The following is a 14,172-nucleotide window of genomic DNA, read 5'->3' as shown; positions in this document are numbered from 1 at the left end:
TACATTGTGAGAAGTGTTGCTCAGCTATGGGCACTCATTTTAAGCGTGATAAAGTGGTGCTCAACTCCGGGCATTCATATTACACCTGTTAAACCACTGCTCACCTGCGGGCAGTCATATTACGCTTGTTAGACCACTGCTCTCCTATGGGCACTCATATTCAGATTTGTAAAGCCTTGCTCAGCTATGGGCACTTATACAATTTTTTTATATTTTCTTGTGTCGGATTTCTTCAAAATACATGGCCCATTTCATTACATTTTAAATTATAGTTTTATTTATATATATATATATATATATATATATATATATATATATATATATATATATGAAAATGATGTTATGGGGGTTCGAACCGTGACTACCTCCTCTTTGGCCAACGTCTCTACCGCTACGCTATTGCTACTTGGCTTAATTTGCATATTTAGATCTTATATGCTTTTCAGTGACTGAGCAGAGAGCATATTCATGCAAACGAGCGCAACTACGGGCAAACATTTTGGAAATTATAAAAAAAAAAATTAAATTGCTATTTTTACATTTTACATTACAGTTGGGTTTATAGTCTGTGGGGGCATGTGTGGTGTTGTGTTCCTTGACATTTCGCTCGTGGGAGTTTACTTTCAGGACTCTGACTCTACTGGAGGCGTGTCCCTTTGCAGAACTCGGCATTCAGACACGCCCCCTACTGTCCTACACGGACCGTGTTAGCCTAGGGTGTGATTCAGCATGCCCTCATGAATATGCATGGCATGCTGACATCATACCGTTAGACTGCAGCCTCCATGTAAGACATATTAACTCTTACACGGAGGTTTCGTTAATCCTGCCCTCTATCTTTGTGTGCAGAAAAATATCATAGGTTTTATCTATCACACAACAAATAGTGCCGGGACACACTCATCATTTTTCTCTGTATCAGTACAAAAAAACGGCTAACAAAGTCATTATATTTCAAAAGTAAAGCATAAAATATATCACAGAACAAACACTCTGTGAGTCTGGTAGCTCCCACTCCCCAGAATGTATAAATGGATACAGGGCCCCCCCCCCTTAATCATCCTTGAGTGTGTGGGGGCCCCACAAAAGCATTTGTTAGTTATGCAAATATGAGGAGGAAAAAATGTATTAATTTTCTGATTACAGTCTTTATCCTGCACAGTGTTGTGATATGCCCTGTTAGGATAAAGCTGATAATAGCCTGTATCAAACGCACCCATTCTAAAACCAGCCCTGCTAAGATGTGTGTATGTACAGAAAGTTGTATACTTGGGGGGGGGGGGGCTTTCAATTGTGTGGTTATTGTTTCTTTAATTTTCATCTGTCAAACCTTAGAGGTGTACACAAGAAGTCATTGTAGCTTGTGTTTGAAATGGGGACAGTGAAGAAATTATTTATTTTACTTTTCTCACAGACCTCAGAGGTGTGCAAAGAAAGTTACTATAGCTTGCATAGAGGCAGTGAGCTGTCTAGGAGCAACGAAGTAGAGTAGTTTACTCTAATCACTATTTTTTTCACTTTCCTCACAATCATACATCAAGCATGTATAGAGAAGGCTGCTGCTTTTGGGGTTGGTGTGAAGAGTGAGGATCCATACTAGGTATACGTATGCCAGCAGTCAGTTGAAATACATAGCAATTTGAACTTCTACTTTTGGCTTATCATGCTAGAAGCTCCATTGTGCCTGACTGAGAGTGTTTCTTAAACAGTCTGCAATTACAGAGCTGACACAAGTATATTTTTTGCACTTTATCTAACTGTTTAACGTTTCTTATCAGTACTGCACTGTTTTTATTTATTTGCTTAACAGTGCTGCACTGGTTTTATTTATTTTAACAGTATTACACTTTTATTTATTTGCTTGACTGAATTATTTAATTTTCTGTGTGCATTTATATATTTGCTCACCTCTGGTTGAATTTTTTTCTCCCACCCTCACCCTAACTGCTGTTGTGTTCTTAAAGTTGGTGGCTTTTGCTGTTGCCTGCCCCTACTGTAAATTTGATCTGGGACACTACTCCCATTCCCACCTCATTAGCTCATTCAGCCTAATTCAAAGTTCATTTGGGAAGGCCAAAACCCTTAGATCTGAAGTAGGGAGTTCATTTGTCAGCAACCTGTGGGTCTTGGATCCGATATCGGATCCGAGCCAGCAACTTGTTTCAAGCTAATGGATCCGGGCTCCTAGCTCCTCCCCTCACCCATAATCCCCTGCTAACCCTCCATGACCTCAGATCTAGTTTGCCGCGCTGGTGGATAGCTGGATTCTTGCGAGCTCATCTAGTCTTGGCAGTTAAGTTGTTAGTTTTCTGTCAACTTTCTTAAATTTTCTCAAAATTTTCTGTGTGTAAGTGTTAGGTACCCTTTAGAGTAATATATTTTCTTTTAAGTAGTTTTCCCTCCCTTCACTGGTTGTTAGAGTGTGTGTGTTGTGTTTTGGGGCCTGTGTGTGTGTGTTACATTACTTTTCTTTAAGTATGGCTGAGGCCCCAAAAGCCATTTTTTCTAAATGTACCGAGTGTGGCCATAAGCTCTCCCCGGCTGATGGCCACACTCGGTCAGTGCCTTGGGGTTGAACACCTCACCTCAGGCTGTACCATTTGTGCAGCGTTCAACCCCAGGGCACTGAAAGAGCGGAAGTCGAAGCTGGTCTTGGCGGGACTTTTACCCCCGGACTCGGCTCCGGCCTCCGCTGCTCCCGTGGCTCCACCACAGGCTGTGGTTGCTGCCATTCCTGCCCCCCCTTCCTCCGTCCGGGACTCAAAGTCCCGCTAAAGTGTCGGAGGACAGGGAGACCAGGAGGGAGAAACTGAGGGAGAAGCACCACAAGCGGCAGGCCGAGACCTCCGTTTCGGCCCCGCCAGCTAAGCGGGCTTTTCCCTCCACTGCTCCTAGGTCTCCTCCTCCTTGGCTCCGATCCCCTTGTTTCTCCCCAGGGCCCGAGAAGGAGGAGGCCCGATCTCCATCGAGGTCATCGAGGTGGCATTCCAGGCCTGCCTCGGTGACCTCCTCGAGATCGACCTTTAGTATGTCCGATGCAGACTTGGACCGGATGATGCGAAGGTTCATCCAGGCCCAGCTGCAGATGGGAGCGCTCTTGCCTCCCCCCCCCCTTCGGGGGGGAGCTCGATACCTTTTTTCCATCCCATTACTCCTTCTCCGACCCGCTACCCGGGTTCGGAGCGTTCGGAGCCGAGCAGCGTTGGAGCCGGGGGTGGGTCGGCGCCAACAGTACTTGGTACTTCGGATCCGACCCTGCCCTCGAGCCTGTCGGGTCCGACCTCTCGGAGCTGAGGCCCGTGCTTCGGATCTGACGGATTCAGTGTGCCTTCGGCTCCGTCCAGGTCGTAGCGCACTGGTCCTTCGGATCCAATGGTCTTGGCGCTGGTTCCGATCCCTTCATCGGATCCGAGTGGGAACCTACTTTCAGATCCAAGAGAGAGTGGTTCCCCCTCGGCTTTCGATGTTGTGGAGAGGGCTCTGTTGAGAGCATCTGGACCCCCCGTCCTTGTCTCGGCTCCTCCCTGCACTCCCTCTCTGCTGGGCCAGGCTTCCATCACCCGGCCAAAGGGACAGCCTGCTTCAATGTCCCAGAAGGTTCCATTGGAACAGGATGTAGCTGGCGAGGCCTCCTCGGACAGCCCCCCCGAGGAAGTGCCCCGCAAGCATAAGTGCAAGAGGAGGCACGTGGACTCCCCTGAGTCCTTAACTGAGGACACGGACTTGGAGGAAGGGGAAGGCTCCCAAGATCACCCCCTGAGGATGTCTCCTTTGGAGACATCATGGAGATGCTGAGGATCAGAGGTGGGTGGTCTGCCCCCGAGTCTTCCTCCGACGAGTCCGTGTTTTTGGAGGCATTCGAAGCAGGCCCGTCTACCTCTTGGGTGTCCCCTCCGGCAGACCCCTTGGTGGACCTCATTACCACCAGGGCATGGAAGGATCCGGACACCGTGGAGCCAATACCAAAACGCCCGGATAGAATACTTAGCCCCCCCTCAGACCGATCACACTGGAGTAAGGGCCCCCCCGTAGATGCCATGTTGACGGCGCCAGCCACAAAGAGGGAATTGGCTGAGGAGAGTCCCTCAGTCCATCCACCGAGCAAGGAGTCTCGCTCGATGGACCACTTAGGGAAGGGAGTTTTTAGTTCAGCGACCTTCTTGGTAAGGTCTCTGAACTATATGGCACATGTCATCAGGATGCAGCGGGATCTTATCAAAGAATACGCTGCCTCCCCTCCCGAGTCCATGTCGGCGGATGACAAACAATTGTATTCCACCCGAATGGCCACTCTGAGATCAATTTCAAATACCTCTATGCGGCTATTGTCCCACGCCACAGAGGGAGCCACTAGGGCTAGTGGAGCAGGCCTAGTCATGAGACGTCAGGCCTGGCTCCGTCATTGTGACTTTGCGGCGCCTTTTAAAGCATCTTTTGCGAACGCCCCTTTCGATGGTTCTGCCCTTTTTGGCAAAACGGTTCATGAGACACTTGTCCAGAGCGAGAAAGACTGGAAGACGTTGTCTGCCGTCGGAGTCCGCTTCTCTGCTCCCCAGCGGTCCTTTTTGAAGAACCAAAAGGGTCAGAAGAAGATGTGGTTCAGGAAATCACAACATTCCCAACCCGCTCCGGACAACCAGTCCTTCCGTGGCAGAGGAGGACAGGGAGGACGCCGCCCCAGGGGCAGAGGGGCTCCGAGAAACTTTGGGTCCAGAGAACCTTTCTCTGAACGGCCCGCGCAGCAGCCCTGAAGGGTTGCCCGGCTGCTCCACTCTGGAGGCAGTCGGGGGGTGCTTCTCAGAGCACCTAGTGGCATGGGAGTCCATCATGGCAGACTGCTGGGTGCTTCGCATTATATCCAGAGGGTACAAAATACCATTACTCCATGTCCTCAAATTCAAAAACCTCCTCGATGTACCACTCGATCAGAGGGAGGCCGCAGCCGCAGAAATTCAGCAACTGCTAAGAAAAAGAGCCATCCAGCCCGTCCCCCAAGACCAGCTCGGATTAGGGTTCTACTCCAGGTTCTTTTTGGTGCCAAAAAAGACGGGGGACTTGAGACCGATCCTAGACCTTTCCCGCTTGAACCTGTCAGTAACCAAGGAAAATTCTGAATGGTCACTCTTCAATCTATTCTTCCCCTTCTCCTTCTAAGGGAGAACAATTGGATGTGCTCTATAGACCTCAAGGATGCATACTACCACATTCTAATGGACAGACGATCCAGGAGGTTCCTCCGCTTCTGGCTGGGAGCCAGTCACTACCAGTTCAGGGTCCTTCCCTTTGGCCTCACCACAGCCCCCAGGGTGTTCACCAAGGTATTAGCAGTGATTGCGGCCCACCTGAGACTCCAGGGAATACAGGCCTTTCCGTACCTGGACGACTGGCTCCTGACCACCCCAACAAGGCATCTATTTTGCTCAGCCAGAGACTTCTTTCTCTGCCTAGCCCCACAGTTAGGCATCACTATCAATGCTGACAATTCCCTTCTGGCCTCAACACAAGTCATAGAATTCATAGGAGCCAGAATAGACACCAGAGAGCTACGAGCCCTTCTAACTTACAAGAGAATCCGGAATTTGCAACTCCTTGTGCGGGCTATCCTCCAATCAGAGACTGCACCAGCGGAATTGGTCCTGAGGGCACTAGGCTCCATGGCGGCAGCGATTACGCTCCTTCCATGCACCCATCTAAACATGCGGGTACTGCAATGGACACTTCTAGTGCAATGGTCTTTTCTATCCCTTCCTCTTCACCACCCCATTACTATCAGCAAGGCTTGCAGGAAGGCTCTATTATGGTGGCTCCAAGCCTCGGACCTCCATACGGGCCGTCCCTTCTGCACCTCTTCCCCTCTCGCCACGATGACCACGGACGCCTCCCGCCTCGGGTGGGGGGGGGGCATTATTCAGGCAGGACGGTCCAAGGCACGTGGAACGACACAGAGACCTCCCTGCATGTTAACGTTCTGGAGATGAGAGTGGTGCTGTTCGCGTTGCAAGCACTTCAGGATCTCCTCCCCATAGGAACGATTGCAATTCAGTCGGACAACATGTTGGTTGTCTGGTACATCAACAAACAGGGGGGAACCAGATCTTACCCTCTATGCCGCAAAGCCATGAGAGTGTGGGAATGGGCGATCTCCACCAACTGCTTTCTGATTGCAACGCACATTCCGGGATGGACCAACATCCTAGCGGTCAAACTCAGTCGCACCCTTCTTACCCCGTATGAGTGGTCTCTCAATCCACTAGTAGCGAAGCAGATATTCGCAATATGGGGGCAACCCTGCTGCGATCTTTTTGCGTCTCCATCAAACACCAAATGCGGCAATTTCTTCGCTCTAATCCCCCCTCCAGGGGAAACTCCAAGAGACGCTCTGGTGCATGCTTGGCCACCCGGTCTACTTTATGCCTATCCTCCTCTACCCCTGATGCTACAACTCTTACAGAAAGCCTCACGGTTGGGGAGCAGGATGATCCTCATTGCCCCATTCTGGCCTCGGCAAATTTGGTTCCCTTACCTGTGGTCTCACCTTGTGAATCCTCCTTGGATTCTAGATCCCAGTCCGGATCTCATCTCCCATCCGTCGAACTTACCGACCCCAAACCTGGACAACCTGAAACTGACAGCTTGGTTGCTCCAGTTCCACTCCTAGTTAGGACTCCCGGTATCTCTTCACCAGTCAAAGCCATCCTTGTGGCAGCGCATAAGCCCTCCACCAGGAAAGTGCACAGCAGTAAATGGAAACGTTTCTCCATCTGGGCAGAGCATCATGATCTAGATCCCTTTACGGCTCCTCTTCCGTCCATATTAGACTTCCTAACCGAACTCTTTCAGGAAGGCGCTAGTTGTTCAACTGTCAAAGTGCAATTGGCAGCCATATCACATTACCATGTGGGACATGATGCAGGGCCTTTGATGTCAGCCAAGTTGTGTAAAACCTTTCTCAAGGGCACCTTCTTACTTAGACCCCCTATAAAAGAAGCCGTACCACCATGGGATCTTTCACTAGTTCTTCAAGCCTTGACTGCACCACCTTTTGAACCCGCTGCTTCAGTAAATCTCAAATTCTTGTCTTGGAAAACAGCATTCCTTGTAGCCATCTCTTCAGCAAAAAGAGTTTCAGAGCTTCAAGCTCTTTTTGTGAAGCCTCCTTATTTGATCTTTCACCCAGACAGAGTGTACCTCAGGATCAATCCTTCTTTTCTTCCCAAGATAGCATCGGAAACCAACATAAATCAATCCATAAATTTACCGGTTTTCTTCCCTAAATATCAGAATAAGGGAGAGTACAAGCTGCACTCATTAGATGTTCATAGGCAGCTTCGCTTTTATACTCATAGAACAGCTGGTTATAGACAATCCGACCAGCTGTTCGTTTCCTTTTCCAAATTTAATTTGGGGAAAGCAATTTCAAAAGTATCTTTATCACGCTGGATTTCTCAATGTATCCTATTGGCGTATCAAGTCTCTGGGAGACCCGCACCGGAAGGAGTTCGTGCACATTCCACTCGTTCCATCTCTACTTCTGCGGCCTTCAAGTCTAGAGTTCCATTGGATGATATTTGTTCGGCAGCCACTTGGGCCTCATCTCATACCTTTATTAACCACTACAAACTGGACGTGATTTCTAGAGGGAGAGCATCCTTTGTCTCTGCGGTGCTAAGCAATATCCTTCCATGATGGCCACCCAAGGTGCAGGTAGCTGGGGACTCTGTCCCACAGGTTGCTGACAAATGAACTCCCTACTTCAGATTAAGAAGTTATGTACTCACCATAACGTTCCATCTGAGTAGGTAGCTTCATTTGTCTGCAACCATCCCCCCTCCTTCCCCCTGGCCTTCTTCGGATCTATTTTTAGTTGGATACCCATTTTTTGGGTATATATTGAGGGGCAAACTCGATCTGAGGTCATGGAGGGTTAGCAGGGGATTATGGGTGAGGGGAGGAGCTAGGAGCTCGGATCCATTAGCTTGAAACAAGTTGCTGGCTCGGATCCGATATCGGATCCAAGACCCACAGGTTGCAGACAAATGAAGCTACCTACTCAGATGGAACGTTATGGTGAGTACATAACTTCTTATTCCTTAACCTTGAATTATCTTCTGTTCCTCCTCACTCCCTTTCTACTTTACAAACAAAAAAACTTTATTCAGCTGCTTTTACTGTATTTGTGTTTCCTCCTCCTACTCTATTACTTCATCTGGCTTTTTCTGCTACTTGCTGCTGCTTGTTCTCTAAAGTGTTCAATTCCATCTTTTCTGTTGCATTTATTACTGCTTGTTTATAGCCTGTTTAAATTGTGTTATTCTAAGCCTCTTAGTTTTGGTTTAAGCACTTGGGCTGTAGGCCTACCCCTTAGCTCTCCCTGGCCTTTCTCCCTCAGATTCTGACAAATATGGATGGACAATTTCCCACAGTTTTTCCTGGCAGTCTGGTTGATGTGGGCATCCTGAGACAGTGTAGCAACTGCCTTATGTACACAGACAACCATCTCCATCTACTGCTGCTACCTAGGAACACAAGTAGGGAGAGATGCAATTACATAAGGAACCTAGAGTCTATGCTCTCTCTCTCTGTCACAAGCTAGTATATCTGGCACTGAGGAGGTTGTCAACAGAATAACTATACTTCAAACACCCCCATATCTACACAGCACACACCCCCACATTTGCAGAGGTCCTCAACAAAAACATACCCAAACAAAGGAGACCTCCGAGGCAAAAACACAAGCAATCTGCACAGCCCTTCACACCACATTCCGTGCATAGTTCAGACACGTGTCGCACAGCCACTAAGGCTTAACAATAAAACCAACATGTTAGTCATAGGAGTCTCCATTGTGTGGCACACAAATGTGCCTCTCACCAGGCTGGATAAGGAGAAAATCATAGTTTCTGTCAGGGGCCAAAATCCACCATATCACATACACACTCAAGTCTCTCAACTGTTATGACTCTGACTTGAGAAGTACCTACCTGGACTGTATGAAGAGAGACATGATTGAACTCGCTGAATATGTGTCCCAGACGAGTATGTCCCTAGCCTTAAGCAGCATTCTGCCATCACTCAGAATGATGCCTCAATACAAAAAAAAAAATGATTGACTTTAACAATTGGCTTAGTTTCTTAGTTTTGTTGTCATTCCAGGGAGATCCAGTACCTGACAACCTGGGAAGATATGATCGACAGACCATAATGCTTTGCCAGAGATGGCCTGCATCTGTCTCACTTGGGCTTCAGGGTTCTGGCAAAGGCTCTTGCCTCTCCCATAGTGCCTTTTTTAGGAAAAGTGATGAGGTTAAAACTACCAACATAAAAATTTCAACAAAACCCAAATTAAAGGTCGTGCTGCTAAACGCTAGGAATCTAAACATGAAACTGCACTCATTGCAAGCATTCTTAACCCTGGAAATTCTGACATCTGCACAGTCTCAGAAACCTGGTTTAAAGCTGCGGAGAGCACCCCAGCCTTACCTGGTTACTCATTCTGTCATACATTCAGACCCCAAACTGTGGGCAGTAAAGTCAAAGGAGGTGGAGTTTTAATATATATTAAAGACATACACACCTACAGGCTGGTCAAACAGTATGGCACACAGTAGATACTCCAGGTGCAGTTAACCATTGACAAGACCCCTATACAAATGATAGCTAGCTACTGGTCCCCAAATCTGACTCAAGATGCCCAATCTGCCTATCTGGACCTCTTCATATCTATCAGGATTCAACCCTTTACCCTGATCCTGGGTGACTTTAACTACCCAAACATAGACTGGAAAACTACTCATGCCAGAACACAAATGTCCAGAGATTCCTCAATTTTATCAATGCAAATGCTTTGGAACAGCTAGTTGATACCCCTACAAGAGGTGATAATATCTTGGACTTGGTATTAACCAACAAGAGTGACCACTGCAGCATCGCTGCAATATCATCCTCCCTGGTAAGATCCGACCATAAAGTGGTCACTTTCAAAGTCACCATCTCACCCGAGCTCCCCTATAACTAGGGCCAAACAAAAAAACTTCTCCAAAGCCGACTACAGCCTCCTGAGGGATGGTATAAACAAGTTCACAGTCCCCTCCCCCTCTTTAGGAACTGGCACCAGTATCCAAAACTATACCAAAGCACTATGCAAGCATTTATTTAGATACATGGACTCAGGAATACCTGACAGGACTAAATCATCCTCCTCAAGGAAGAGTAAACCTGTCTGGTGGACATCTGCAGTAAATAAACTCTATAACAAAAGGAATAAATTGCTGTTCAGGACCAAGAAGGAACAGATGCCCAATTGGAAGCAATCTTTCCTTAGCCTGAACAAGCAAATAAGAGCACTAGTGAAATCCTCCAAAGCTCGAGTCCAAATTGGCCACATCAGCTAGAGACAATCATAAGCCCTTCTTCACATTATGTCCGCAGTCTCAAAGGAAGCACCCAGATCTGTTCAGAACTGGTGGTCAAGGACACCGCATATACAAATGCCATAGATAACACAAACTTGCTGGCTGACAGATTCAGCAAAAACTTCACCCCTTTGTCTCCCCTATCAGTAAATCAGGATATTCCCAGTACCTGTCCCTTTCCCCTTATGTCTAGAGAACAGGTCATAACTGCTCTCTCAAAGGCAAAAAATACAGCCTCCATGAGACTGGATAACATCCCAGGCTGCATCCTACATGAAATCAGGGAGGGACCTGCAGCACCATTAGTTGCCCTATTCAACCAAAGCCTGAGGTACTGGCTTTGTCCCAACTGAGTGGAGGACAGCCACTGTCATCCCTTTGCACAAAGGTGGAGCCTCCACTGAACTAGGAAATTATAGACCCATTAGCCTAACTAATCTAATCGGTAAGGCCATGGAACGGATTATCATGGACCTCATTAACAAGAACATTGGCAACCTCCAAACAGTCGATCCCACACAGTTTGGCTTCATCAGGGGGAGGTCATGTTTGTTAAATTTGGTTGACTTCTTTGAATACCAAAAAATCCACCATCATCCCCTTTGGCAAAAGTGACATCCCCACAAATTAGCACATTAATAACGATGTCCTAAGCATACAGTCAGTCATGAGGGATTTGGGCACACAGGTTGATAGCAACCTGACTTTTGACCATCATGTTGCTTCTGTTGTACGGAAAGCTTTCTACATGGCCCATTTCATAAGTAAGAGTATCTCATCCAGGGACAAGGAGGCCATAACATCCCTGTATTCTCCCCTTATAAGGCCCATTATTGAGTACAACGCCCTGTTCTGCATCTGCCTCGCAAAGCACATTCAGCAGCTGGAGAGACCACAGAGGTTCCTCACCAGGAGAATCCAGGGCCTCAAAAATCTTCCATACACAGATAGCTTAAAAGCCCTATGCTTCTACTCAGTTTCATACAGACTCTTCAGAGGTGATCTCTGTCTGGAATACAAGGTGATCTTGTACCCTGCCTTGATGGGACTGCTGCATATCTGCAAGTCAAGCTGCACTCAAGTAACCCTCACGTGCGGCCTCAACCTGGTCTGTAACATCAATAGGACTTGTTGGTGGGACAGATTTGTGTCCCAGAGACTCCCCTGTCTGTGGAATAGACTCCCTCTCCACATCAAGCAGAGTACCTCTTCACCCCTTTTTAAGTGCAACCTGGATAACTGGATGGGAAACAGAAAATACATCCCTGGGATTCCACCCATGTCCCTGATGGATAGGGGCATCAGGTGCTGACTTGTCTAAACATGGGATATGCTTTTAAGAGCCTATGGGCCAATAGCCTAATAACTTCCTGTGATCCTTCTTAGTCTAACATCAGAGGGATGCATATACAGTGACCATCGTGACCATCTTTGTTTTTTGGAGGTTGAGGGAGGTGTGCAGTATTTCCAGACAGGACCTGTGTATCCTCACAGCATTTGTTTTGTTAGTTTATTGTATGCTACTATTTTGTCAGCTTTGAGCATTAAGCCTTGGGCAAAACCTATCTATTCCTTGAAAGAAAAAAAAAAGACAGGAATTATTTTCTTACACATGATTTTGTTTAGTCCACCAATGAATTAAAGGGTTGGGAAATGCTGTAACTCTATAACCCGTATGGCTTCTGGGGGCACTAGCTTAATTAAGTTATTTCCTAAATGGTTATTACTGTGCTGTCTTCATCAGTGAAGGTGTGGTGAATGTATGCAAGAAAAACAAAGGCAAGGGGGGGGGTTGAAACAGTAGGCAGTTCCTAGGGACCATTTCACCTAAGTCCAGCCCTGTACACAGAGTTGTAATGATTGATTGTTGCAACTAAATACCTGTAACTGTGAATGTCCCTTTGGGAGATGGGCCAACACAGTGTGGTACATAGGCATGTTGTAATATAAGAGATTAGTAGCTACAGGTCTGTCTGTGCATACTATTACTAAATTTTTTCAGCTTAAACTAAAAGGTTGTTTAGAAGAGGTGGCAGTGACAGGGTGATATTTAGTTTAGAAGTACCTAGGGGTCCCCAGTTGACATTTGCTGGGGGCCCCCAAAATGCTAACACCGGCCCTGAATTCCCCTACCAGAGATAGCTAAAAACAAAGGAACCTACAAATGTGGGTTGTATGCATGTAGGTTCATTTCTGAAGGACCATACATTTTACAAGACCATATAAAAGAAAGTATTATAGCCCCAGCAAGATTCACTTGTAAGTCAATGGGCCTGGTTTATATTAGTATCTGCTCAGACTGTAATGCCTTTTATGAAGTCATGACAACAAGAAGCCCAGAAAAGGGAATTAAGGATCGTCAGTAGTCAGTTAAAACAGATTTGCTGTGGTGACCCCTAAACGGGAAAAGCTGAAAGTAGTAGTCTGTTAAAACAAAAGATGAAAAGAATGGTTTATATAAGCATTCTATCATATGTAAAACGTACAAAAGTTTTTGTTCTCTGTGTTGGAATCAGTCTCACTAGATTTAAGGGGAGGTAATTTTAGAAACAAAGTAGAGGTTACAGAAGCAGAGTGGTAAATCAAATTAAAGGCAGATAGGTGTCCAGGGCGAAATGAATCTTGCAAAATAAAATATTAAAAAAAAACAAACAGCAGACTAAAGGTTTATTGTTTTTACTTAAGCAATTATTTTACAACAGTGTTCAGTACTCTGGATGTATTTTGTGTGTGTATGTATTTTTTCATTTCAAAATTTTGTGAATTAGTTTTGAATTGAATAGTTACTTTTAGTTGTTTATTGGTTGATTTTGTGTTTATAAGGTGTTTAGTTAAAGTGTTTTAACAGTTTCTGATGAAGTCTTTACAGACAAAAGTGGTATATTAAAACTTTGGATGCTAATTTTTTGGTTGTATTACTGACTAAGCTCTTAATATAGTGTTTTTTGTATTATTAGGTGGATAAGATCCTTGTCCAAAGAAGAGAGATCCAGCACCAGGAGAAGATCAAAAATTAAATACTTTTATTGTGGCAAACCCAAAAATCCATAAGCAGCAAACCAGTTTCGGCTTAATAATAGCCTTCTTCAGTGCATTAGTGTTTTGAGACAGGTCTACATACTTATATAGGTATAAAGACAATAAAATTAATTACAGTCTTACATTGATTGGCTACAAGCAAATTAGCTTAACTCATTGAGGCCAGGATTAAATAATGCACCTAGCCTAATAATCCAACTTGACTCCTTTTGGTTTAAAATAGAATGCCATCCTGATTTACATGATTTATTGCATTAAATTCTATCAATTATAGTAAATTTGAACTTCGCAGTTTTGTGATTCAAAGTATGTTTATATAGAGCATTAGATAACCTTTTATTTTTGATGTCATGCAATTGTTCACTGATTCTGAAGCTTTGCTGCTTATGGATTTTTGGGTTTTCCACAATAAAAGTATTTAATTTTTGATCTTCTGCTGGTGCTGGATCTCTCTTCTTTGGACTATGACATTTATGGTTTAATCCGTGCACCTTGTCTCCCCTGCGTGTAGTTGATAAGATGCTAACATTATGATTTATTGTTACAGTGACCACTCTTTAAAGATCTGCTGTTATGGTAAGTATACATAAACACAACTGTACTGTATTTTTACATTGTAGTCTAAAGGAAGTTTCTTAGCGATTGGGCCATGAAAGCTGGACTTACTATTGCTGCTGTTTTATTTCTAATTAAAATTTTTAAATAATTTTATGTTTGCATT

At 45.5% G+C, this 14,172-nt stretch overlaps 1 protein-coding gene across 1 annotated transcript in view; it reads left to right on the top strand.

The window, feature by feature from the left end:
* TTC39C (tetratricopeptide repeat domain 39C) overlaps positions 1 to 14,172 on the top strand; it is a 1,361,526-nt gene that overhangs the window by 1,180,072 nt on the left and 167,282 nt on the right. The gene's annotated exons all lie outside the window — the stretch shown is intronic.

This window comes from Protopterus annectens, chromosome 3.part0 (assembly GCF_019279795.1).
Source record: "Protopterus annectens isolate FY-2018-M chromosome 3.part0, PAN1.0, whole genome shotgun sequence".
Taxonomy (NCBI): domain Eukaryota; kingdom Metazoa; phylum Chordata; order Ceratodontiformes; family Protopteridae; genus Protopterus; species Protopterus annectens.
Note: the sequence above shows the minus strand (reverse complement) of the source record. Positions and strands in the feature narration are given on the sequence as shown.